This window comes from Schistocerca nitens, chromosome 1 (assembly GCF_023898315.1).
Source record: "Schistocerca nitens isolate TAMUIC-IGC-003100 chromosome 1, iqSchNite1.1, whole genome shotgun sequence".
NCBI classification, from domain to species: Eukaryota; Metazoa; Arthropoda; class Insecta; order Orthoptera; family Acrididae; genus Schistocerca; species Schistocerca nitens.
In genome coordinates, this window is record NC_064614.1 from 1,078,281,686 (window position 1) to 1,078,306,840 (window position 25,155).

General features: G+C 44.2%; 1 protein-coding gene and 1 non-coding gene across 2 annotated transcripts in view; both read left to right on the forward strand.

The window, feature by feature from the left end:
- LOC126227854 (zinc finger protein 628) overlaps positions 1-25,155 on the forward strand; it is an 830,164-nt gene that overhangs the window by 291,949 nt on the left and 513,060 nt on the right. The window lies entirely within an intron of this gene.
- Positions 19,139-19,222, forward strand: Trnap-ugg (transfer RNA proline (anticodon UGG)). Its single transcript has one exon. It is a non-coding gene; the product is annotated as a tRNA-Pro (tRNA).

Here is a 25,155-nt window from a genome sequence, read left to right on the forward strand (position 1 = left end):
TACTTACAACTATTCATGACGTCGCCTTTCCGGCTCAGATCTTTTTTAATATGTGACTTGTAAGTACTGCATCTTTTTCCAGTGCTATACCCTGTAGCTGGCGCGCACAATTGACAGATCTGTTCGGTGTCACCTGCTCCAGCAACAAACTCTGGGTTCTGATTGCAACCCTGGGGTAATGACAACGTAGAATCCTTACGCATCATACATGTAGATAAGTTACTCGGAGTTACTCGTGGTGTGTCAGACTGTTGACAGAAAAAAAGGGTTAATTACGACGCATGCGCAAGCAGTAATTGCCGTCATTCGAAGCGAAAGAAGGCGGTGCAGCAGTCACGCTTGGGCGTGCTGCGTTCGAGGCGGCGATGTTAGAGATGTAATTGGGAATGGACGCAGCGTCAGCCGCAGACACAGACGGGACACGATGGCTCTCGAGGACAGGGTACCGGGCGGTATCCGCGTGGCAGCGTGTTGGGCTGATTGATTGATGTGCCGCTAACCGGTGACGAGAGCTGCGAGGCGCGCTCAACGACCTCCGAGGGCGGCTCCATCGACAGCGCGTGTCACTCACTGTAGCTGACTGACGCCGGCGCTGTTAGAGTGATGTGCTCCGGGGTGCCGCGCGCTCCGATACATAATTCAGACGCTACCAGTCCGTGTGCACCGGCCAGCTGTGCGCGCGAGCCGCAGAACACTGCGGTTCACACAGAGGTTACCATCCCCGTAATGTGCTCCCTGAATGCAGCACGGCAAGAATTTTATGGATCCTCAGGGTGAGAAAGCGAAACACGAGATACATGTTCCCCTCGAAAGAAACGAAGTTTTGACAGTCTAACTCAGAGTTAGTCTTTCCTTACATATTTACGCTTAAACGTCACACAGTGATGGGTGATTGGCGCAGAGCCAGGTTGTACACGTCTGCATTCTACACTACTGGCCATTAAAATTGCTACACCATGTAGATGACCTGCTACAGACGCGAAATTTAACGGACAGGAAGAAGATGCTGTGATATGCAAATGATTAGCTTTTCAGAGCATTCAAACAAGGTTCCCGCCGGTGGCAACACCTACAACGTGCTGACATGAGGAAAGTTTCCAACCGATTTCTCATACACAAACAGCAGTTGACCGGTGTTGCCTGGTGAAACGCTGTTGTGATGCCTCGTCTAGGGAGGGGAAATGCGTACCATCCCGTTTCCCACTTTGATAAAGGTCGGATTCTAGCCTATCGCGATTGCGGTTTATGGAATCGCGACATTGCTGCTCGCGTTGGTCGAGATCCAATGACTGCTAGCAGAATATGGAATCGGTGGGTTCAGGAAGGTAATACGGAACGCCGTGCTGGATCCCAACGGCCTCGTATCACTAGCAGTCGAGATGACAGGCATCTTATCCGCATGGCTGTAATGAATCGTGCAGCCACGTCTCGATCCCTGAGTCAACAGATGGGGACGTTTGCAAGACAACAACCATCTGCACGAACAGTTCGACGACGTTTGCAGCAGCATGGACTATCAGCTCGGAGACCACGGCTGCGGTTACCCTTGACGCTGCATCACAGATAGGAGCGCCTGCGATGGTGTACTCAACGATGAACCTGGGTGCACGAATGGCAAAACGTCATTTTTTCGGATGAATCCTGGTTCTGTTTACAGCATCATGATGGTCGCATCCGTGTTTGGTGACATCGCGGTGAACGCACATTGGAAGCGTGTATTCGTCATTGCCATACTGGCGTATCACCCGGTGTGATGGTATGGGGTGCCATTGGTTACACGTCTCGGCCACCTCTTGTTCGCATGACAGCACTTTGAACAGTGGACGTTACATTTCAGATGCGTTACGACCTGTGGCTCTACCCTTCATTCGATCCCTGCGAAACCCCACATTTCAGCAGGATAATGCATGACCGTATGACGCAGATCCTGTGCGGGCCTTTCTGGATACAGAAAATGTTCGACTGCAGCCCTGGCCAGCACATTCTCCAGATGTTTCACCAATTGAAAACGTCTGGTCAATGGTCTCGTCACAATACGCCAGTCACTACTCTTGATGAACTGTGGTATCGTGCTGAAGCTGCATTGGCAGCTGTACCTGTACACGCCATCCAAGCTCTGTTTGACTCAATGTCCAGGCGTATCAAGGCCGTTATTACGGTGAGAGGTGGTTGTTCTGGGTACTGATTTCTTAGGATATATGCACCCAAATTGCGTGAAAATGTAATCACATGTCAGTTCTAGTATAATATATTTGTCCACTGAATACCCGTTTATCATCTGCATTTCTTCTTGGTGTAGCAGTTTTAATGGCCAGTAGTGTACTGTTCACAGAACATTCATTTCTAAAATCACCTCGTCGTTAATCTGGAAATGGCCGTCACAAATGATTTCTTCTTCTGACGAAAGAGGAAGATGTCAGGAGAAGGATTAGGGGAGTGGGGGGGGGGGGGGTTGGGGAGAGAGCGGAAGCTGAGGCAAAAGTTCACAAGTCAAAGAGGCACCATGTGTGACTGCGTCCTTTGCAGAATGAATTGCAACGTAGTCGTGAAGCAAAAACACACGTTTGGATGCTTCGTCTTCACATCCTCCTGTAACCTCCAGTAACCTGCTGGTATGCATTGGGCTTCCTGTCTCGTGTATTTGTTCTAGACTGTTCAAAAGAATTAGGGGAACACACGTGTGTCAATGTCCGATGTATTAAAGCTGTATTGATACAGACGGTAACTGTGATATTACTGCATGACTGGATATCTTCGCTTTGAATGTAGGCAACAAAATGATTCGCTATCTGTTGTTATGCATTAAAGTATCAGGTGACCACACATAAGGAAGTTAGTACAATTGTCCCAGTGTTTACTAGTGAGATACACAGATGCCAGTTGTCATTTGTGGGCGTTGCATTCAGTCAAGTGCATGCAATGCGACGTCATAATGCAGTGCAAGTTGCAAGGACGGCCTGTTTGATCCAAAAAGGATGGACTTTTGTTCGTGTTGCTGCAGATTCTAGTACCTCTTCAGGTGTCATCCATGGATTGTGGACACACTACAGGGAGACAGATAAGTTCACAAGGCGAATTGGACAAGGTCGCCGACGCACTACAACCTCACCGCCCTCTGGCCATCTCTACTTTGCCGCGTCATACGGATACCGACAGAGCACTGCAAGACAGTCTCAGAAGGGCTGTGTCCGATCAGACTGTAATGAACAGTTCATGAAGAAGGACCTTACGACCGACATATCCTGTTACGGGTACTCCGTTTGACACGACAACATCTTGCAGTTAGCCTTCAGTTCTGCCGTTCCCAAGTCAGGTGCCACTTTGTCACTGGCGAAACGTGTTATTAGCAGACAAGATTGCCCGTGCGATAGTCTGTAGCGGGGGAAGGAAGGGGGAAGGACGGTACCTGGTGTATGGAGCATTTAAATATTATGGAAAATAAATGGCGACTTATAAGTAGCCATAAAATAGCTCCAGTTGCGGTCCTGTTAAAAGCTACGTAATGCTGAATTTTGAATCATCTTCGTGAAAGAAAAACACCTCATTACACTAAATTTTTCCGTTTCCCTGAGCGACTGTGGGGGAAGGAGGGCAGGCGCCCCCCCCCTCCCCACCCCCACCCCCTTTTGCTCACGGGCAAAGCAGAGTTACTAAACACAGCCTTTTGCAATGCTTTCACTAAAGAAGACGAAGTAATTAAGTAATTATTCCAGAATTCGAATCAAGAACAGCTACCAACATGAGTAACATAGAAGTAAATATCCTCGGAGTAGTGAATCAGCTTAAATCACTTAATAAAATCAAGTCTTCTGGTGCAGACTGTGTATCATTTAGTTTCCTTTCGGAGTATGCTAATGCATTAGCTTCATACTTATCAGTCATATACAACAGTTCGCTCGACGAAAGATCCGTGCCCAAAGACTGGAAAGTTGCATAGGTCACACCAATATTCAAGAAAGGTAGTAGGGGTAATCTACTTAATTACAGGCCCATATCGTTAACGTCGATATGCAGAAGGAGCTTGGAACATATATTGTGTTCGAACATTATGAATTACCTCGAAGAAAACTCTCTATTGACACACAGTCAATATGGGTTTAGAAAACATCGTTCTTGTGAAACAAAACTGGCTCTTTATTCACATGAAGTGTTGAGTGCTATTGACAAGGGATTTCAGATCGATTCCGTATTTCTGGATTTCCGGAAGGCCTTTGACACTGTACCACACAAGCTCGTAGTGAAACTGCGTGCTTATGGAATATCGTCTCGGTTATGTGACTGGATTGGTGATTTCCTGTCAGAGAGGTCACAGTTCGTAGTAATTGACGGAAAGTCATCTAGTAAAACAGAAGTGATTTCTGGCGTTCCCCAAGGTAGTGTTGTAGGCCCTTTGCTGTTCCTTATCTATGTAAACGATTTGGGAGACAATCTGAGCAGCCGTCTTGGGTTGTTTGCGGATGACGCTGTCGTTTCTCGACTGATAAAGTCATCAGAAGATCAAAACAAACTGCAAAACGATTTAGAAAAAATAGCTGACTGGTGGGAAAAGTGGCAGTTGACCCTAAATAACGAAAAGTGTGAGATCATCCACGAGTGCTAAAAGGAACTCGTTAAACTTCGGTTACACACTAAATCAGTCTAATCTAAAAGCCGTAAATTCAACTAAATACCTACGTATTACAATTACGAACAACTTAAATTGGAAGTAACATATAGAAAATGTTGTGGGGAAGGCTAATCAAAGACTGCGTTTTATTGGCAGGACACTTAGAAATTGTAACAGATCTACTAAGGAGACTGCCTACACTACGTTTGTCCGTCCTCTTTTAGAATACTGCTGCGCAGTGTGGGATCCTTACCAGACATGTTTGACGGAGTACATCGAAAAATTTCAAAGAAAGACAGCACGTTTAGTATTATCGCGAAATATGGGAGAGAGTGTCACAGAAATGATACAGGATTTGGGCTGGAGATCATTAAAAGAAAGGCGTTTCTCGTTGCGGCGGAATCAACTCACGAAATTCCAATCACCAACTTTCTCCTCCGAATGCGAAAATATTCTGTTGACATCGACTCACATAGGGAGAAACGATCACCACGATAAAATAAGGGAAATCAGAGCTCGTGCGGAAAGATATAGGTGTTCGTTCTTTCCGCGCGCTATACGAGATTGGAATAATAGAGAATTGTGAAGGTGGTTCGATGAACCCTCTGGCAGGCACTTAAATGTGATTTTTACAGTATCGATGTAGATGTAGATTTGGAGAGTAACCATGTAGATGTAGATGTAGACGCCCTTGTTCACAGACGATATCCTTCGACGCAATATGATGGCCGTGTTGGTGTGCGGAGACAGGTGTTGAGGCGTACTTGCCAAACGTTGGCCGAGAAATCGACAGATTCGGCCAAGGCTCCCTTATGGTGTGGGAAGACATTCGGCCAAGGTTCCCTGATGGTACGAGGAGGTATCAGCATTGAGAGTCGTACTCATCTTGTCGTAGTCCATGGACGCCTTACCGCCAGGCAGTACATCCTTGTTGTCCTTTCATGTTATACTGACGACACTAAACTTAATCCAGTGACCATTTTCAACCACAAAGCAATGTCAAAAACTTCTGAAATACCGCCAGGTATTGGTGTTCACGTAGATGAAAGGGTTGGATGGACGAGGCTGGTATGAAATTACGAGTTAACGGAGTGTGGGAGAGAAGGAAAGGTGCTTTATTGAAGAAGAGTTCTGTTCTTGTTTAGTAGTCATTTCAAACAATCTGTGAAAGAGAAAGTTAGACAGGGAAATAGAGAGCTTGCTGTTAATCTGGGAGGATTTACTTCAGAATTGCAACCTCCTCATGCCTCGATAAATAAACCGTTTAAAGTGTATATGAGAGGGAAACGGAACAAATGGATGGTGAATCCAATCCAACATGAATTCACGCCGAAGGGAGCTTTAAAACGACCTACAATGAAACAAGTGTGTTAGTGGATAAAACAGTCGTAGTCTAGAGTGAGAGGAGTGAGGCGTAAGTAACGCTCTCGGCGGCAGTGAAGACCATCATTTATATGAAGAGGACAACGACGATGACGAAGAGGAAGAAAAAAACAAGAAAAAGAAGAAGAAAGTTCAGATGACAATTTTCACGGATTTTAAAGGTCAGTCCTGTTTTATAAACTAATAATTTTCTTAAATCTGGCTTTGCAGTCTAATGATAAAAATGGTAAAAATGTTATTTAAAAAAATTAATGCTTGAATATTAAGTCCTTGCTAGAGTCCGAAGCGTATTGTAGTCGTTAAAATACGGTATGTACCTACGGGGCTACCGATTTTTTACATGTTTCAAGGATTTTATACTTACCCTGTACTCCTTCAGTTACTAAACTAATTATTGTTTTCTGCGATGTGAACTCATCTATAAATCTATATCTATCAACAGATACGTCTTAAGGTTCGCAAACCGCCGTGCAGTATGTGGCGGAGGGTAACTCATATAGTGTATCAGTGTTATTATTGCTGTTCCCATTCCATTTCTGAAGTTACAGAGTCTAGTTATTACCCGATTTTTGTGTTGAAGAACGTAATATATTCCTTGACTCGTTCGGGAACGTGAATGCTTAGAACTATTTGAGCACGTTTCTCCACGATATCGCGTTATTTCTAGCGACTCCCTCCCCAGATTGTTCATAATCTTTCTGATTCTCCTTCGCTGACGAAACGAACCTGTGGCAAATTGTGCAGACCTTCTTTTGAGGTTTCTTGCCTCTTCCGCTGCTCAAAAATCAGCGATATCTATATACAAATTAAGTTAATTATCTTAATGAAATCGTCTTGGAATGCAAGTCTCGTCATTTCGAAAGCTTGCGAGCACAGAAGTTACACTGAATGACAAAAAATAAATAAATAAATAAATAAAAAATAAAAAAAGATGCCAAGCACCCAGACGGGGGGAACACGAAATGATGACGGTTTGCGAAGGGTAGAAGACGCCATTCCAGTGATTACAAAATATAGTGAAATTAAAAAAAAAAAAAGCTTGGTAGTAGGGGCCCACTTAACATTGGGACCTTACTCTCGCTCTGACTTAGACGCATGCACTAATTCGGTTGGGAAGGGTGTCGTAAAGCCGTTGTGTACTCTGCCGGGGCAAGCTTTCCTGCAACTACTGCAACTATTGATTGGCATCATGGAAACTAGCAAAGGGACAGAGTTGACGCCCGAGCTTTGTCCCACACATGTTATATCGGAGATAGATCTGAGTGTTTCGCTGGCCATAGGAGTAGCTCAGCAGCACGCAGACAGTTCATATATACTCGCATCTTGTATTGAGAATCATAGTCCCGTTGAAGAATGACAGTACGATACTGTCGCATGAGAAGTAACACGTGAGGACACAGGAAGCCTGAGACGTACCGTCGCGCCATCAGCGGGACGTACCGTTGCGCCATCAGACTTCCCTCAACCATTACCAGCTATGACCTGAGATCACACCCGATAGCTCCCCACACCATGACGTCACTGCGCTTCCCCAAAACGTGGGAAGAATGGGGCCTCCCCCCAGGTCGTCGCCGTACTTATCGACGTGAGTCACCTGGGGCGGAGTACAACTTCGATTCATCGCTAAACAGAATGTGATGTCATTCATCAGAAGTCCATGCTTTCTGGGTCACGGCACCATTCCAGTCACAGCTGTTTATGTTGTGGTGTTAACGACAACCAACGCATGGGTCGGTAGTGAAACTAGTCCTGGTGCTATTAGTCTCCCGCCAATGGTGCGGGATGAGACAAAATGTTGCATGGAGTCCATTACTACTTCTTGGATGGCAAGTGCAAGTGGGAAGAGATTACAATGTGACTGGTGCTCAGTACGCCGATCCTCTCTTGTGGTGATCAGCCGTGCTCGACTGGAACCTTGACGTCGAGTAAGCCTGCATTCACTTTCACATCCAGTCTAAAACAGGACCAAAGCCACATCCGAACGCATCGCAATTACGGATATTGTCCGATATGGGCAGCCGACCAAATGGAGACCCGCAACTAGGCCTCTTTGAAACACTGTCAGTTGCTGATTACGCTGTCTCACTCGAGTACGTGGCACCTTCTTGTCCTTCACAGTAGTCACTCAACATCTGATGCTACGCTAAAATTACAGTGATGCCATTAATTTGTTAACATAATAAACTGTTCCACAGACAGCACTATCGTAAGGTATTCGACTTGTGGCTCTACAAGGAAGAAAGTCCCGCCGTTATGGTTTCAGATGGACCAATCGGGAGAGACCGAGCGCCGTGTTATCCTATGCCCATGGCGTCATTCGGCTGCAGTATGGAGTGTCGTTGCGCCAACACATCGCTCTCCCGACCGTTGCCGATTTAGCAGGCCCTGGAGTCGCTACTTCTCATTCAAGTAGCTCCTCATTCGGCATCATGAGGCTGAGTAGACCGCTTCCCAATGCTCGCATCTAGGAAAAACCTCCGATAATACTGGGGAATTAAATGCTAGCCCTCCATATGGCTATGCTGACCACTTACAAAGGAAACTCCCCATCGCAACCCCCTCAGATTTAGTGCTAAATTGGTCCGTCAAAAACTGAACACAGATCAAGCATGGAAACAAGAAGAAGGTGTATTGAAATGTTGAAAAAGAAGCATAACGGAGAAACTGAACGGTTCTAGCGCAAGATCTGCAACATCGAGAGACTTCGGACAACGACGGCGTCGTGGTTCTGTGGTGACGGTGTTGGACTGCAAAGCGGGAAATCAGTGTTCAACTCTCCCTCGTGCCCAATTTTTTTTCACAAACTCATCCGGTCACTGACGTGTCTGTTCTCCTTCTATATTCTTGGCAAGTGTCCTACTATACATCGGTTATAGGATATGAGTCATGTGGTAAGGCTATTTTACCGTCGCAAGAAAATGTGACGAACAGTCAGGGCAGGTGAGATGCCGCATAGAAATGAGAACAACAAAAATAAACGGGTGTGAACTATGTTGCAACGAAGGAATTCTAGAGTCAAAACCTCCTAAACGGAACGCAAGAGTCATAAAGTGTGGTACTTGTATAGAACGAATAGGAGGTACGTACGTCTGGACGTCATTTCGTTGCACGTCGCTGTTGCAAACGGACGTTACACCAATTTGAATACAGCGAACAGACACGTCAGTGACCGGACGGGCAGTTCATAATTTTGTGGAAAAAAAAAATTAGGCAGGATGGATGTGGTATCGATAGCTACGATGCCACAGGTGCAAGTTCATAGGTTGGCACTACGACACCGACACTGATGACAGCGCCGTCTAGCAGGCGTTGTGCAGATCTACGAGCTCTGCTGCAGATCCAGCCCATTTGATCAAGAGCGGACGGCCTAGAAACATCACTTCAACTTCAGAGGGTGTTGGCTTGCTATTGAGACTTTGTACTACTTACGACGGGAATACGGTTTCGCACCTACGGGCTCTTCAGTTGCAAAGATACGTATGTCATTGACTAATATTCTCCATTAAATGTACTTTCACGTAAAAAGCTGTACCTAAAATCTTACCTCACCTGCTCCTACTCACTTCGAACATTCGGCCTACCCATTCAGTTTACAGGAGCAGGCCCTCGCGCCGCCTTCCAGGCGGGATACAAAAATGGAGACCTGAACTCGGATCTCCCCCTTCGCAGTCCAACACCGTCACTACATTATTAAGACGCCACGGCCGTTCAAGAATGTTCGATGTTGCACATGTTAAAATTGGACCGTTCACTGTTTCTGTTTTGCTTCTTTTTTCCACAATATCTTCTTCCTGTTTTATTCTTGATCTTTGTTCAGTGTTTGACGCGTTGTCCTATGGGCTGCTTACCGCTAAATCTGAGGGGGTGTGATGGGGAATTTCCGTTGTTAGGTACGGAGGCGGACAGTGGTACTATAAGGTACAATTTTATTAATAATTAAATCGAAAAGCAACATATTTTAATTTTTGCTAACGTACAGAGAGCACGAATGAATTTCTAGTCTAACAAGTATACTAGATCATAAGTGTGAACGAAGACAGTGATGAAAAAAAAAAAAGACAGGAATTAGATTCTGCACTCTCCTTTTCCTTTTTTCAAATCAAAATTTTGGCAGAAAATGTTCGGAATTTGTGCGTCCAACATCGCTACAAAGTTGATATCGTCGAGGAACAGTTCAGGCTGCCTCCTCCCACTGAGGGACAGGCCAAACCTGTCTTAGCGGACAAACTTCCGCGCTCGTCGCTGATTGGCTCTAAGCACCACGGGTCTTAACATCTGAGGTCATCAGTCCCCTAGACTTAGAACTACGTTAAGGACATCTCACACATCCATGCCCGAGGTAGGATTCGAACCTGCGGCCGTAGCAGCAGCTCGGTTCCGGACTGAAGCGCCTAGAAACGCTCGGCCACAGCGGCCGGCCGTCGCTGATTGGCTGTTGCTTTATGGTTACACAGCGGTGCGTTTCTAAGGTGCGTTTATTTGGAAAATTTTCCTCGATTTGAAGTTCCGTAGATTGTCAGGTTGTTTTTCTCTGACCAGTATGCTTGAAGTGAAGCATAGAACTCGCAGCTATGAGAAGCGTTCAGTAAGTCAAGCAAAACATTTTTTTTTTTTTTGTGAAAGTAGGTTGATTTTATTCGGGATTCCAGTAGACCGTGTTATTCCCACTCCTTTGGCTAGAAAGCCAATTTTTCAACATAATCTCGGTTCAATGCGACGGTCTTATGCCAAATTACTGGGAGAACCTGTATGCCTACATTGTACCACTCTGCTGGTTGACATCGGAGCCAGTGTCTTTCTGCACATATTGTACTCTGTTGCTCTTTATATTCTTCTGTTAGGCGGTGCGGAACCCAATGGGGACATTATTTTGAGCGCCCCAACGGGTGGACGAGTGTGTCAGCTCTACCAACATAGACTCCCCGTTGACCATGAGATGTCTGTCGTCATTTGTTGATCAGCACGAATGAGAGTGGCTGGACGTTCCACCACTGCAGGAGTCACAGCCTTGTGCGGCCGGCCGGAAAACAGAAGATCGGACAGGTTGTCGCAACATTTTAATTTTATCCATATTTTGTAGCTTAAAACGTGACTGTATTCAAAGCATTGGAGGTATGAATTAAACAATGCGTTCAGTCACAACTTCTTCGTGTTTTATCAACTACACGATGCATTTCGGACCCTGTGGGTCCATCGTCAGGTGCACTTTGTCTTAATAAATGTTTTATTTCTTCTCCTCAATGAGGTGAAATGCATATTCCTGTCACGAAAAGTTTTAATGTTAGGTTATGAATTTCGTCATATTCCTGTCACGAAAAGATTGAATGGTTCAAAATGGCTCTGAGCACTATGGGACTCATTATCTTAGGTCATAAGTCCCCTAGAACTTAGAACTACTTAAACCGAACTAACCTAAGGACATCACACACACCCATGCCCGAGGCAGGATTCGAACCTGCGACCGTAGCAGTCCCGCGGTTCCGGACTGCAGCGCCAGAACCGCACGACCACCGCGGCCGGCAAGGTTTAATGTTTGGTTATGAATTTCGTAAGTCGAACGCGGAAAATATGTGCAAAATAGTGGAAAATGAACAGTGCAAACTTACTACATAATCCAAGGAAAGCATTTTCAACGTTTTAGTACCGGCAAACATTCTTTTCTCCGTCGTTTTCGTACATATCACTTCATTCAGGATGTACATTTGCACACACATGTTTATAAACACTTCACAGATGTTTTTGTACATGATGTTGTCAAAGATGAATTTATTCGTAGTGCTAAATATAACTATAAACAATTGACATATGCATGGAGTAACTTTAGAACAGGTCTTTAAAATTACTGAAATAACTATGGCTTGCGAAATCTGTTTGTTCATTTAACATAGATTCTGTTTTTTTGATTTCGTGGAGTCTATCTCTAGTTGTTCTAACAGACTTAGGGTCTTACCATTGGGTTCGTTATGTAGTATTACCAAATTGCTTTCTAGACTGTTGATGACATGTTTAGTGTCCAACTAATGTTGTGCAATGACTGATTTTTCGAAATTCTTGAGCCTGAAAGCATTTACATGTTCTTGAAAACGGGGTCTTGTAGTTTCTGCCTGTTTTTCTTACATAGTAGGCAGGACAACTGGGGCATGATACTTTGTTCACTCCATTGTTGCGATGATGACAGACGTCTCGGCTAACGACTCACAGCGCTTTTGTTTACTGCCAGATGTTTGTAGACATTCTGCAAGCGCCTACGACTGGCATCTCGGTAAAAGACACTCAGTGAAAGCTCTCTGCTTGGAAAGCAACTCCTTTACAGACGTCGTTTTGAAGGCTTCGTATAGCGCTACCACCTGTCGGAACTTCATGAAACGATAGGGGCTGAAGCGAGAATATTCCACGATGTCCCACAACAAATTCCGTTTTTTCAGCAGAAATTGACCGAGAAAAAAAGTGGTTGCATTACTTACTGAACGCTGGCGTGCCCGGTTAGCCGTGCGGTCTAACGCACTGCTTTCCGGATCAAATGGCTCTGAGCACTATGGGACTTAACTTCTGAGGTCATCAGTCCCATAGAACTTAGAACAAGTTAAACCTAATTAACCTAAGGACATCACACACATCCATGCTTGAGGCAGGATTCGAACCTGCGACCGTAGCGGTCGCGCGGTTCGAGACTGTAGCGCCGAGAACCTCTCGGCCACCGCGGTCGGCCTGCTTTCCGTGGACCGGCACGAATCCGCCCGGCCCATTAGTGTCGAGGTCCGGTGTGCCGGCCAATCTGTGGCTGGTTTTTAAGGCGATTTTCCATCTGCCTGGGCGAATGCGGGCTGGTTCCCCTTATTCCGCCTCAGTTACACTATGTTGGCGATTGCTGCGCAAAAACTGTTCCCATGTACGCGTACACCATACTTACTCTACCACGCAAACATTTGAGGTTACATTCGTCTCGTCTGAGACGTTCCCAGCGCGGGGGTGGGGGGGTTCGATGTGGGGCGGCGGTGGTGTGAGTGGACTGCTGTAGCCTGTTGTGGGGTTGTGAACCACTGATGGCTACGGCGGGGACGAAGCCTCTCCGTCGTTTCTAGGTCTCCAGTTCCATACATTGTGTTGTACAACACAATACAATACTGAACACTCCTGTAACTTGCTAGGCACTAGAAAATCGAAACACAAAAGAATTGCTAGAGGGCGCTGACATGGTGCTCGATCTGACCTGTTTCTTCACAGTTACAGGTCTTGCATTGTAAATTACACCTGTGAAAAATTTGGTCTCACAATGCCGGAAAACCGAGACTTATTCCGGAGACAGATGGAGTGTGCCAGTAGTGCAGAAAGAAATGCAGTGAGGACGACGACGCTGGCTGGCTCCGTATCCTGCCAGAGAGCGGCAACCGTGACGTCGCAGCTAGTGGCTCGACGGATGTTTTATGGCTTATTACTTCCTCCCGGCCAGCCAAAACTTCCTGATTGGGGTCGCTGCGCTTCGTGCATCGCCTCGCTTTACAACTATTTCCATATTGTGCTGAAGGACAGGTTCGATCGTAGGACAGTTAGTTATGACAACCTACGTTGGGCAGTACGGTAGGTCTTACGGATTAATCTCTGTGTACTTTGCTGGTCATTAATACTGCAGCATCATGAAGGCGGAATGTATCATGTGTACTACACGCTTGGATAAGCAAATGGCTAGCATTTCAGCGCAACCACAGAAAGCAGGTAGCGGTAACGCCATGTGTATGGAACGAGCAATTACGCAGTGTTTTTCTCATTGATAAGTAGCATTTCAATGTTACTTGTAAGAAAACCGTGCTATGCCTCGTGTAAGAAGGGGCAGGATTGTGGTCTGTTCAAACTGTGGTTTACTATTCCGTGATATTGCTGTTCGTGTCGCGCGGAACGCTTTGACTGTGATGCGAGTACGTAGTCCAGGTGTTCATTAGGGCGATACTAAACGCCATGGAGAATCTCATGCTGCCTCACGCAACCAGCACGCGAAAGAACAGGTATATTATTCTCTCAGCTACCTACAGGCACGTCACTTACCGTGAATGTACATGCACACCTAGGTACAGGGTGACAATTATTGAACAATATGAAAAGAAACGTAAATTAGTTATAAACTACGCCTTACACAAACTTTATTCAACAAGTAAACGTCACTACAGATATTCGGATTTAGGTTATGACATATTCGATATGTCTGCCATCATTGGCGGTGTTGTGGTGCAGACGAATAGCGAAATTCTGCGTGACCCGCTGAAGTGTCAGAATATCGATGCTGTCGTTGATCTCCTGAACGGCCGTTTTCAGCTCAGCAATGGTTTTGGGGTTATTGCTGTACATCTTGTCTTTAATATGGCCCCACAAAAAGGAGTCGCATGTGTTCAGATCCGGGGAATATGGTGGCCAATCGAGGCCCACGCCAGTGGCCCCTGGGTACTCCAGAGCCAGAATGCGGTTCCCAGTGTGCTCCTCCAGAACATCAAACATTTTCCTACTTCGATGGGTCGAGCTCCGTCTTACACGAACCACATTTTGTCGAAATCGGGGTAATTTTGGACAACGGGGATGAAGTCATCATTAAAATCCTTCATGCACCGTTCGGTAACCACCGTGCCATCAAGGGATATCGCACCAATTATTCCATGACTTGACATTGCACACCACACAGTCATCCGTTGAGGGTGAAGAGACTTCTCGATCGCAAAATGCGGATTCCCAGTCCCCGAAATGAGCCAATTTTGCTTATTGACGAACCTATCCAGATGAAAATGGGCTTCCTCGCTAAACCAAACCATACAGGTCATACTAATTCCCATCGCGCCTCGCAGACAACCGTGCAGTTTGAACGTCCTAACGGAAACCGTTCAGAAGTCATTACGATTTTATTTCATATACTTCAATAACTGTCACCCGGTACATACTCCGCAAGCCACCATTCGGTGCATGGCGGAGGGTATCTGTTAACACTTCCAGTCATTCCTTTTCCCGTTCCACTCGCTAACGGAACGAGGGAAAACGACTGTCTGAGTACCTCCGTAAGAGCCCTCATTTATCTTATCTTGCATTTGCGGTGCTTATGTAAAAGTATGATGGTGACATTACACTCATTTTGCAGTCAGTCGCCATATACAGGCTTCCTACAGTTTCTCGATTGTATTACGGTATGTTGATTTTTTTACTTTCGTACCGTCTAATTACAACTGAATGAAACACAGTTTTTGTGTCATGCACTTTTCGCCGTTATTCTTTGCAAGGCATTTTCAGTGGCCTGGAATATGTACATATTTTTTTATACTATTTAGTTTGTATTAAGGACGATGTCTATATAGGTTGTAAGTAGTTCTGGCAGTTTGCATTTTTATGATGTAGTAATAATTTAAAGTTCTACTCACAGGTTCCATGGAGATTGTTCTATAGTGTTTTTGTTCCATTTGTGTGTGTGTGTGTGTGTGTGTGTGAGAGAGAGAGAGAGAGAGAGAGAGAGAGAGAGAGAGAGAGAGAGAGAGAGGGGGGGGGGGGGGAGAGATAGATAGATAGAGAGAGAGAGAGAGAGAGAGAGAGAAAGAGCTGTAACTGGACGCCCAAAACTAAAATTATGTACATGCTTAATGTTGTACGCAACTCAGAACGACAGGCCTACACAAGTTGAAAATATTTGTCGCTAGTGTTTCGCAAAAGAACGTCGTCTTCATTCCAGGGATCCCCCATTGAGTTCTCTGAGTATTTCCGTAATACTAGCGTTATGATCGATCTCACCGGTAAGCAATCTAGTAGCACACCTCTGAACTGCTTCGATGTGTTTCCTTAATTCGATTTGATGGGGATCCGAAACACTAGAGCAATATTCAAGAATGAGTCTCAGTAGTGTTCTATACGTGGCCTCCTTCATAGATGAGCTACAATTTCCCAAAAATTCTTCCAGTAAACCAAAGTCGACCATTCACTTTCCCTACTACCTCGACCATTCGCGTTCTCTACTTTCGACGTAACGTTCTCGTTCAAATTCATATCACTTTCTAACGTTACGCCTATATTTTAATCGACGTGACTGTGCGAATCACCACGTCATTAATACTGTAGTCTAAAGTTACAGGACTGTTATTCTTACTGATCTTCACTAACCTACATTCTTCCATGTTTAGAGCGACTAGCACGCATCAAACCAAACAGAATTACTGTCTGAGTCGTCCTCTATGCTCCTGCTGTCACTCAGCCACGGAGTATTCACGTACTCTACAGCGCCATTAGCGAAAAGTCACAGATTTCTGCTCACCGTGTCTGTCACATCGTTAATGTGTATAGAGAACAAGACCGGCCTTATCACACTTCCCCTGGGACACTCATGACTTTACTCTTCTCTCTGATGAATAATTGCCGTCCAGGACAACATGAAATTGGTTTGTTTGTAGCATGAAGAGTATCCACACGAACAGAGAGCATATAGAGCTTCACGGACTGTCAGCAAGGTGACTGTTGCTGGATTTACACTTTACGTGACAGCAGAAACGGCATCACGACGGACCAGTTGCAGTGTGAAAGCTCCCAGCAGAACGAACGTTAACAGACTGCATTTGTCAACGTGATACGGGCACTGCACCTGGACTGATGGTGTATGGTTGCAATTAGTACACGCTACCACTTTAGGTTTGCAAGTTGGAGAACAGCCGTTACGTTCCTGAAGTGTTAAGGTTAATGGCTGTGCCCTATCTTAGAGATCTCTGTAACATTCTTTCAACAAGGTAATGCAAGATCACATGTTTCCCGTGTTGTCCTGACCCACCTCGATGTAGAGGTTGTTCGACAGTTGTCTTGTCCAGCACGTTCTCCAGATCTCTTAAAAGTAGTTGTTATCTATGGCTGGTTGATCATATGAAGGTGGTTCATAATACAAAAGCAACCTGTGTGCGTGGGTTGCGATGCGTGTGGCTGGCTGAGGCAAAACAATAAAATAAAACTGTCTGCTGACGAGGAGAACACGGCGAGTGCCATAACCCGATTTCCCAGAAACTTCGCTCAGTGCGAGAGGAGCCAAAATAAGCGAACACGTGTTTCGGCTTATTTGTGGTTACTGGACCGTTTCTGAGAAAACGGCCGTCGAAGTTTTCGGCGTAATTTAGATGCTTTTTACCGCCCACCCAGCTCAGTCCAACTGGTGGCATGGTGGCTACTATCGTGGTCCGTCACTTTTGCGTACCATGTTGTTTTGTTTCTGTTAATTTCATTTCATTTTATTTTTTTCTTTATCCACCCATGTCCGCAGAAGGTTACTACTCGAATGTTTCTGATCTAGTTAGGGAGCACAAGGGCGCTATATTAATTGCAAAATTACAACTGGTCTACGCAGCAACTTTTATACATTTATTATATAATTTATGTGTGTATGGTATTTTCAGGAGCTATAATCTTTTGAATTGTCGTATTCTTAAATTTCATTCTTATAACAATTTTTAATTCTTGTATTTTATTCTTATGTTTATTCTTCAGAAAGATTTGGTACATTGCCTTGGATAATACAGATCTTAGAAACATTGTTAACACAGAAATTCCCAACAGCACGAGCGTCACACGAAGGGAGGCTTGCACTGTGACATTTCTTCACTTAAATCTCACTCGTGAAAAAAATATTGTTAACATTTCTGAAGATTTCAAGCGTTATCAGTAATTTTTCGATAAACTGCGCATAAGGATCACGTTTCCAAAAATGGCGTTTGCGGTTGATTATGGACCAAGATAGACTATAGCAATTCCACAGAAAATAATTTCAAATAATTTTTACATACATTTTTTTATTTTTCTGTAATTTGTTCAGCGGTTGGCGAATAAGGACACTGGAAAACATTCGTGGACATGGGTAGATAAATGCAGAACAAAAATAAAAATAACAGTAATAATAGGGTTTCTAACATGGGGCGCAAAAGTATGAAGCCGCGGCGCTAGCCACTTTGACTCCGCTTCGGCCTAACTAATTAGTCGCTAAGAGGTACATAAAGTACCTCGAAAACTTTGAGCGTCGTTTTCTCAGATCCAGTGAAGTATCTACGCATAAGCCGAGACACGTGTTCGCTTCTTCAGACCCCTCTTCTACTGAGCTAAGTTTCTGGGGAATCAGATTATTGCATTTGCTGTGTTTTTTTCGTGAGCGGTCAAGCCATTCATAGCACTCTATGCTATAAGGTCATAACATCAACGATTGAAAGTAAATACCAATACAGCCACACTACAGTCTCATTAAGAAACACTTAAAAAGCTATGCCTCGTTACACCCAACCACATCTAGTAATCTATTGCGACCTCTTCTGGGGAGAAGGAGAGGAAATATAATCTTAATTTATCGATGTCTTATAGAAATTCGTCGTTGCCATTAAAACCATTACCACCTTCAGCACATTTCAAGTAAATCGAGTAATTTCTCAACAAAATATAAGACACTTACTTACCCTATCATGAAATGCGCTTTGGTAATGCTTATGATGGTGTCTATGAAGTACAGCTAAGAAAATTTATGGAAACCATGTGGTGAGACAAATTGGGATGTTTACAATGATCATTTATTTGCATAGAATCTGGCATTAGCATACAAGAAAGAACAACCTAAAACTAACGGTTACTGGTGCCTGATTTGTTCACGAGATCACCTTAAACTGAAATCACTACAGACGCCGAAAAGGGCTTCTGTTTGTTGAATCACATATGACATTCCAGGAAAGGAAAGAATAGACTAGCACACTCATAACTGGATTCATAGAGAAAACATGAAAGATAGGAAGACATTACACCATCACCGTAGACACTCTTATGGCGAAGAGTTTCGTACCGACTAATCTCATATTGACAATAAATAAAACAAGCACAAATATGGGTTGTAATAAGTGTTCCGAAATATATTCACACTCAAAAACAAGTGAAAGAATACACGTGGTTGAATAACTTAACAAAGGTGGCAAGCACATGAATTATCTTAAAAGTTGAAAATTGATTAAGCAACACACGTTCGAGAAAGATTAAGTGAAATACAGTAGTACCAATTAAATAATAAGTAGGGAAAGCTGAGGATTCGACCAGTTCGTAGTAACACGTGGAGCATAGGGAGGAAAAAAAAAACAAGTTTTAGAAACACAGAATCCTGGATTGATTTTACTCGGAAAGCCGGCCCGGGTGGCCGAGCGGTTCTAGGCGCTACGGTCTGGAACCGCGCGACCGCTACGGTCGCAGGTTCGAATCCTGCCTCGGGCATGGGTGTGTGTGATGTCCTTAGGTTAGTTAGGTTTAAGTAGTTCTAAGTTCTAGGGGACTGATGACCTCAGAAGTTAAGTCCCATAGTGCTCAGAGCCATTTGAACCATTTTTTTACTCGAAAAACAGTTTGAAAACTGCATTCATTGTAACGAGGGATTACCACAGGATTTAGGAAAAAATGTTAGAAAAACACTTTAAACATTGCATTCAGCGTAACGAAAGATTGCCATGGGAATTAGGAAAAAATGGATCTGAAGAATCATTGAAGGAACGAGAATATAACTGAGACCAGTGGGATAAAGGCACTGGATAGTGTATACAAAGAAAACTCAAATAAAATTTGAAGCTACTGCATGAAAATAATTACATGCACACACACACACACACACACACACACAAACACGAAGACACAGTTACTCGCATATTCACATTAAAAAGAGTATTCTTCTCACACAACTTAAGTCTCACAAGGTATCTCACAGTTGTCCGCATCTCGTGGTCGTGCGGTAGCGTTCTCGCTTCCCGCGCCCGGGTTCCCGGGTTCGATTCCCGGCGGGGTCAGGGATTTTCTCTGCCTCGTGATGACTGGGTGTTGTGTGATGTTCTTAGGTTAGTTAGGTTTAAGTAGTTCTAAGTTCTAGGAGACTGATGAACATAGATGTTAAGTCCCATAGTGCTCAGAGCCATTTGAACCATCTCACAGTTTCACGTCTCAAAGTTCCAATGGAGCAAAGCAAATCCCTGAATATATCAGTAAGTCAAGGAAATCGTATCATTCCCTACTCTAAATAAAGCATGGAATATGATTCCGAAAACCTAATTGCAAAAGAGGATGATTAAATCCTTCAGTAATAACGAAGACTTATTCTCCCTCATCACGATTCTAAATTACCAAGCTCGTTCTTGACCGACAACGTTCACTCACCAATCCCCAGCAGCAGAGTGCGCCAGCACTGCTGCTGACGTGAGAAGCGCTCCGATACATGGAGGTGACCAAAGAAGTCCCTTCCTCCACCAATCTAACAACAGTTGAATGACTTCCGCACAGAGGACCAAACTCTTTGCCTCGGTCAAGTTACTCGATAAAAACCATTCAAGAGCCATGATCACATAAAATATTATTTATTTAAGACAACCGGTTTCAACAGACTACTGGTTATAAAATCTTTTGTTGTCAAACATGTTCATTGTACGCTGACCTCACACACAGGATGCTAAGCGGATGGAAATAGCACATTATAAAAAGTTTTTAAATATTTTAGCGATGAAAAACCTTCTATAATGTGCTATTTTTATCCACTGGCCATCTTGTGCGTGAGGTCAGCGTAAAATGAACATGTTTTACAACAAAAGATTTTAAGACATGGAGATGACAGCATGATCTGTTGAAACCGGTTGCTTTAAATAAAAACAAATATTTTGTACGATCTTGGCTGTTAAATGGTTTTTAACAATTGAACAGATTGCCCTTCAGTTCTCTCAAAATGAGAAAATTCGATCAAGCTACTCGACGTTGGTCATACTGTCATGGTAGCTGACGTAGAACGGTACACTACAACCTCCTGGGAAATACAAAGCAGGCACGCACATTCACTCAGTCTTTCATGCAAGAGGGGAGGAAAAGTAAAGAACGTAGGGAACATAGGAATAAAAGATACAAGTTATATAAAACAGACGTGTGGTTTACGTGGGAAACAACAGATAATAGCTACACATACATAAATATGTTTTAAACTGATGCACATCAAACATGTCGTTTGCATCATAACGCTATCTATGGTTGAAATAATTATTCCACTGCTCAGTCTTTTCCCAGGTTAAGTTAAGAAGCGCACCGAAATCAGAGGTACTAATACGAGAAGGGATAGTAAGGTAAACCAATCAAAATATCATGAAACTGTTACAGAGGCTCGTTTCATTCTTACCCACTGAAAACATCTGGTCAGGCGTTTCAGAGAGGCTACTTCGTCACCTGTCGCTATCCACTGGGATTGATGAACTATGGTATAGACTTAAAGCAGCGTGGAATGACACGCCCTTATCTTTCTTCCAAGCCCAGTTCGAATCGATGCCCAGACGGATTAGAGCCGTTGTTGCTTCAAGAGATTGCCGCTCTGTCTATTACACTGCACACCCTATAATTATACCTTCAAATCACCCACAAACGTACACTGAGGTGACAAGTCATCGGACACCTCCTAATATCGTGTCGGACCTGCCCGGCGTAGTGCAGCAGCTCAGTGTGGAATGGATTCAACAAGTCGTTGGAAGTTCCCTGCACAGATATTGACCTATACTACCTCTGTAGCCGTCCATAATTGCGAAAGTGGTGCCGGTGCAGGATTTTGTGCACGAACTGACCTCTAGATTATGTCCCATAAATGTTAGATGGGAATCATCTCGGGCGATCTGGACGGCCAAATGATTGTCACGAATTGTCCAGAATATTTTTTCAAACCAATAGCGTACAGTTGTAGTCCGGTGACATGGCGCATTATAATCCATAAAAATTCCATCGTTGTTTGGACACATGAAGTCCACGAGTAGCTGCAAATCGTCTCCTAGTATCGAAACATAACCATTGCCAGTCAGTGATCGCTTCAGTTGGAAAAGGGGATCCATTCCACTCCATGTAAACATAGTCTGCACCGTTATGGAGCCACCATCAACTTAGAAAGTGCCTTGTTGACAAGTTGGGTACATGGCTTCGTGGAGTCTGCGCTACACTCGAAACCTACCATCAGTTCTTACCAACTGAAATCGGGACTCATCTGACCATGCCACGGTTTTCCACTCGTCTAGGGTGCAATAGCTACGGTTACGAGCCCAGGAGAGGCGCTGCAGGCGATGTCGTGCTGCTAGCAAAGGCACTCACGTCGTTCGTCTACTGTCGTAGCCTATTAACCCCAAATTTCGCCGGACTGTCCTAACGGATACGTTCGTCGTCTGTCTCACTCTGATTTTTGCGGTATTTCACGTAGTGTTGCTTGTCTGTTAGCAGTAAAGATTCTACGCAGACCTTCAGTCCGGAACCGCGCGACTGCTACGGTCGCAGGTTCGAATCCTGCCTCGGGCATGGATGTGTGTGATGTCCCTAGGTTAGTTAGGTTTAAGTAGCTCTAAGTCTAGGGGACTGATGACCTCAGAAGTTAAGTCCCATAGTGCTCAGAGCCATTTCTACGCAGACGCCGTTGCTCTCGGTCATTAAGTGAAACCCGTCAGTCACTGCATTGTCCTTGGTGAGATGTAATGCCTGAAATTTGTATTCTCGGCGCATTATTGACACTGTGGATCTGGGAATATTGAATTCTCTAACGACTTCCGAAATGGAATGTGCCAAGCTTCTAGTTCCAGCTACCATTCCGCGTTCGAAGTCTGTTAACTCCCGTCGTGCGCCGACAGTCACGTCGGAAACCTTTTCATGCGAATCACCCGAGTACAAATGACAACGCACTGCCCTTGGAGACCTTGTGTACACGATACTACCGCCACCTGTATATGTGCACATCACTGTTCTATGGCATATGGATATGGTGTCTGTTCTTTCGGACATGTCCGAAGAACAGACGCCATTGATGACCTGTAGCCGTCTAGAACGAAATTAGAATTGTATTAATACCTTCAGCTGCTAACGGGCGTTGATATATATCAACGGGGACATGTGAAAATGTGTGCCCCGACCGAGACTCGCACCCGGGATCTCCTGCTTACTTGGCAGACGCTCTATCCAGCTGAGTCGCCGAGGTCACGGAGGATAGCGCGACTGCAGGGACTATCTCGCGCACGCCTCCAGCGAGACCCACATTCTCACTTTAATATGTCCACACACTACATTCGTAGTGTCCCACCGCAACACACTCATTACTCGTGGAAGACATTCTTACAAAGTCCCGTAAGAGTTCGGGGAATATGCGTGCATCCGCGTAGAAGAAGAAGGTCGTGGTCGGTATTGCCGGAACTATACACTTATAAGGATATGGTGTCTGTTCTGACGGACATGTCATGGGAGACTACGAAAGTAGTGTGTGGACATACAAGGTGAGAATTTGGGTCTCACGGGAGGCGTGCGCGAGATAGTCCCTGCAGTCGCGCTATCCTCCGTGACCTCGGCGACTCAGCTGGATAGAGCGTCTGCCATGTAAGCAGGAGATCCCGGGTTCGGGTCTCGGTCGGGGCACACATTTTCACCTGTACCCGTTGATATATATCAACGCCCGTTAGCAGCTGAAGGTAATAATACAATTCTAACTGTCCTATGACTTTCGTCACCTCAGTGCAGTCGTGTATTCTTCCTACTACATTGTGTACTCATAATAAGTAATATTTCGTTATTTGCTCGCTTCCCTGGTATTACAAATTCAATGTCCGACAATGTAGATAATGTGGAAGAACATGCTCAACTTATAACAGCGCGTTGATGAGGAAACGCTCCAAATGATTGGAAAAAGGCATAGGTCATTCTAGTTTTCAGAGGATGTCCTAGCACATATTCCCACACTTGTAGGTCTAAATAACTGATGTTAATCTGTTGCAGAATTCTCGGATACATTTTAGGTTCGCGTATTAATGTTGCCTAGTCTGTATTACTTGACTTATAGAAGACCATCGATACAGGTCGCTTCGAAAACAAGTAACTCCTGGAATAACCAAGAAGTGCGTTATATGGTCGCTGTTGTTGGCATTGTAGACCGTCAGTTAAAAAAATCGAGACTGGGTTGTTAAAAATATATATATAAACATTAAGATGCTTCTGTCGTTCTTCATAGTATCCCTCCACTTGAGTACAGTGTGCGGAACGTTCATGTAACGATAAGAAAGTGTCCGAAAAGTTCTTCTTTGGGATGTTGTTCAACTCGTGCGTCACATTGGTTTGAATATCTGTTATGTCGTCATAGCATTGACTCCTCATGTGAATTTCCACACTTTGTCGCTTTGTGGTAGGTTCGTATCGGTAACTCCAAGTCTTGCCACCCGTCACAATTTTGACCAGAAAAGAACTGTCCGCGTTTTTTTTTTTTTTTTTTTTTTTTTTTTTTTTTTTATATTTCAGTCAAGTCCTAGTAGGCGCCTAAGCGTCATTGTATTTGTTCGAAAGTAAAGGTGTGCGGGGACAAACTTTGCACACTCTTTTCTCTTCTTCAAAATATTCTGGAAAATGTCACGAACACTTGATTCAGAGATGTTATTCCACTGCAATCTGTGACAACAACTTCGACATACTATGACAGCACGTCCACTGTTTATCGCTGCCTGCTCACAACTGTCTGGTCGAATGTGCATCTGTTGTTTAAAGTTAAGATATGTCTACACGATGCTCTTTCTTCGTGCGCAATTGTTGACGCACGGAAACAAAACGACATCCACAAAAATTAGTGGAACGAACGCACATAGGTATGTGTTATCGTGTTCACACGTTACCTGATTGTGCAAGCAGTCTGCTATACGTAAATTTTTTTGCTCGGCAGTTTGTGCTGCGTCTAGTGTCATGAAAGGCGACAGAAAAAAAAAAAAAAAAAAAAAAAACTTAAGGCGACCCTGGGCAAGGCAGTATCTAAATAACAGAAGTACGAAAAACTCAAAGTGATGGCGATGTTTTGTTTGCCAACTCTAGTAGGAGGTAACAGCGAAATTTAAGATTTCCTGCTTGAGAAATTGCGGTGATAGGTTGACAGTAACATTTCGGTAGCTGACAATCGGCGACTTAAATATAACTTTTCGGTAGTTATTTCGCATTTCGAAACAAAGCATTTCAGCGATTGTTCCCAAAACTGAGAAATACTTACGGCAGTTACTTAGGTATTTTGTGAAGCTTAATTAATTTTCCTAATTTATTTTATAAAAGGTTGTTTATGCAGATTGAATCGTAAGAAATTGCATATAGTTTAACATCCTTGTACTCCACGAATTCGGTAATGCTATAGACCCCAGAAT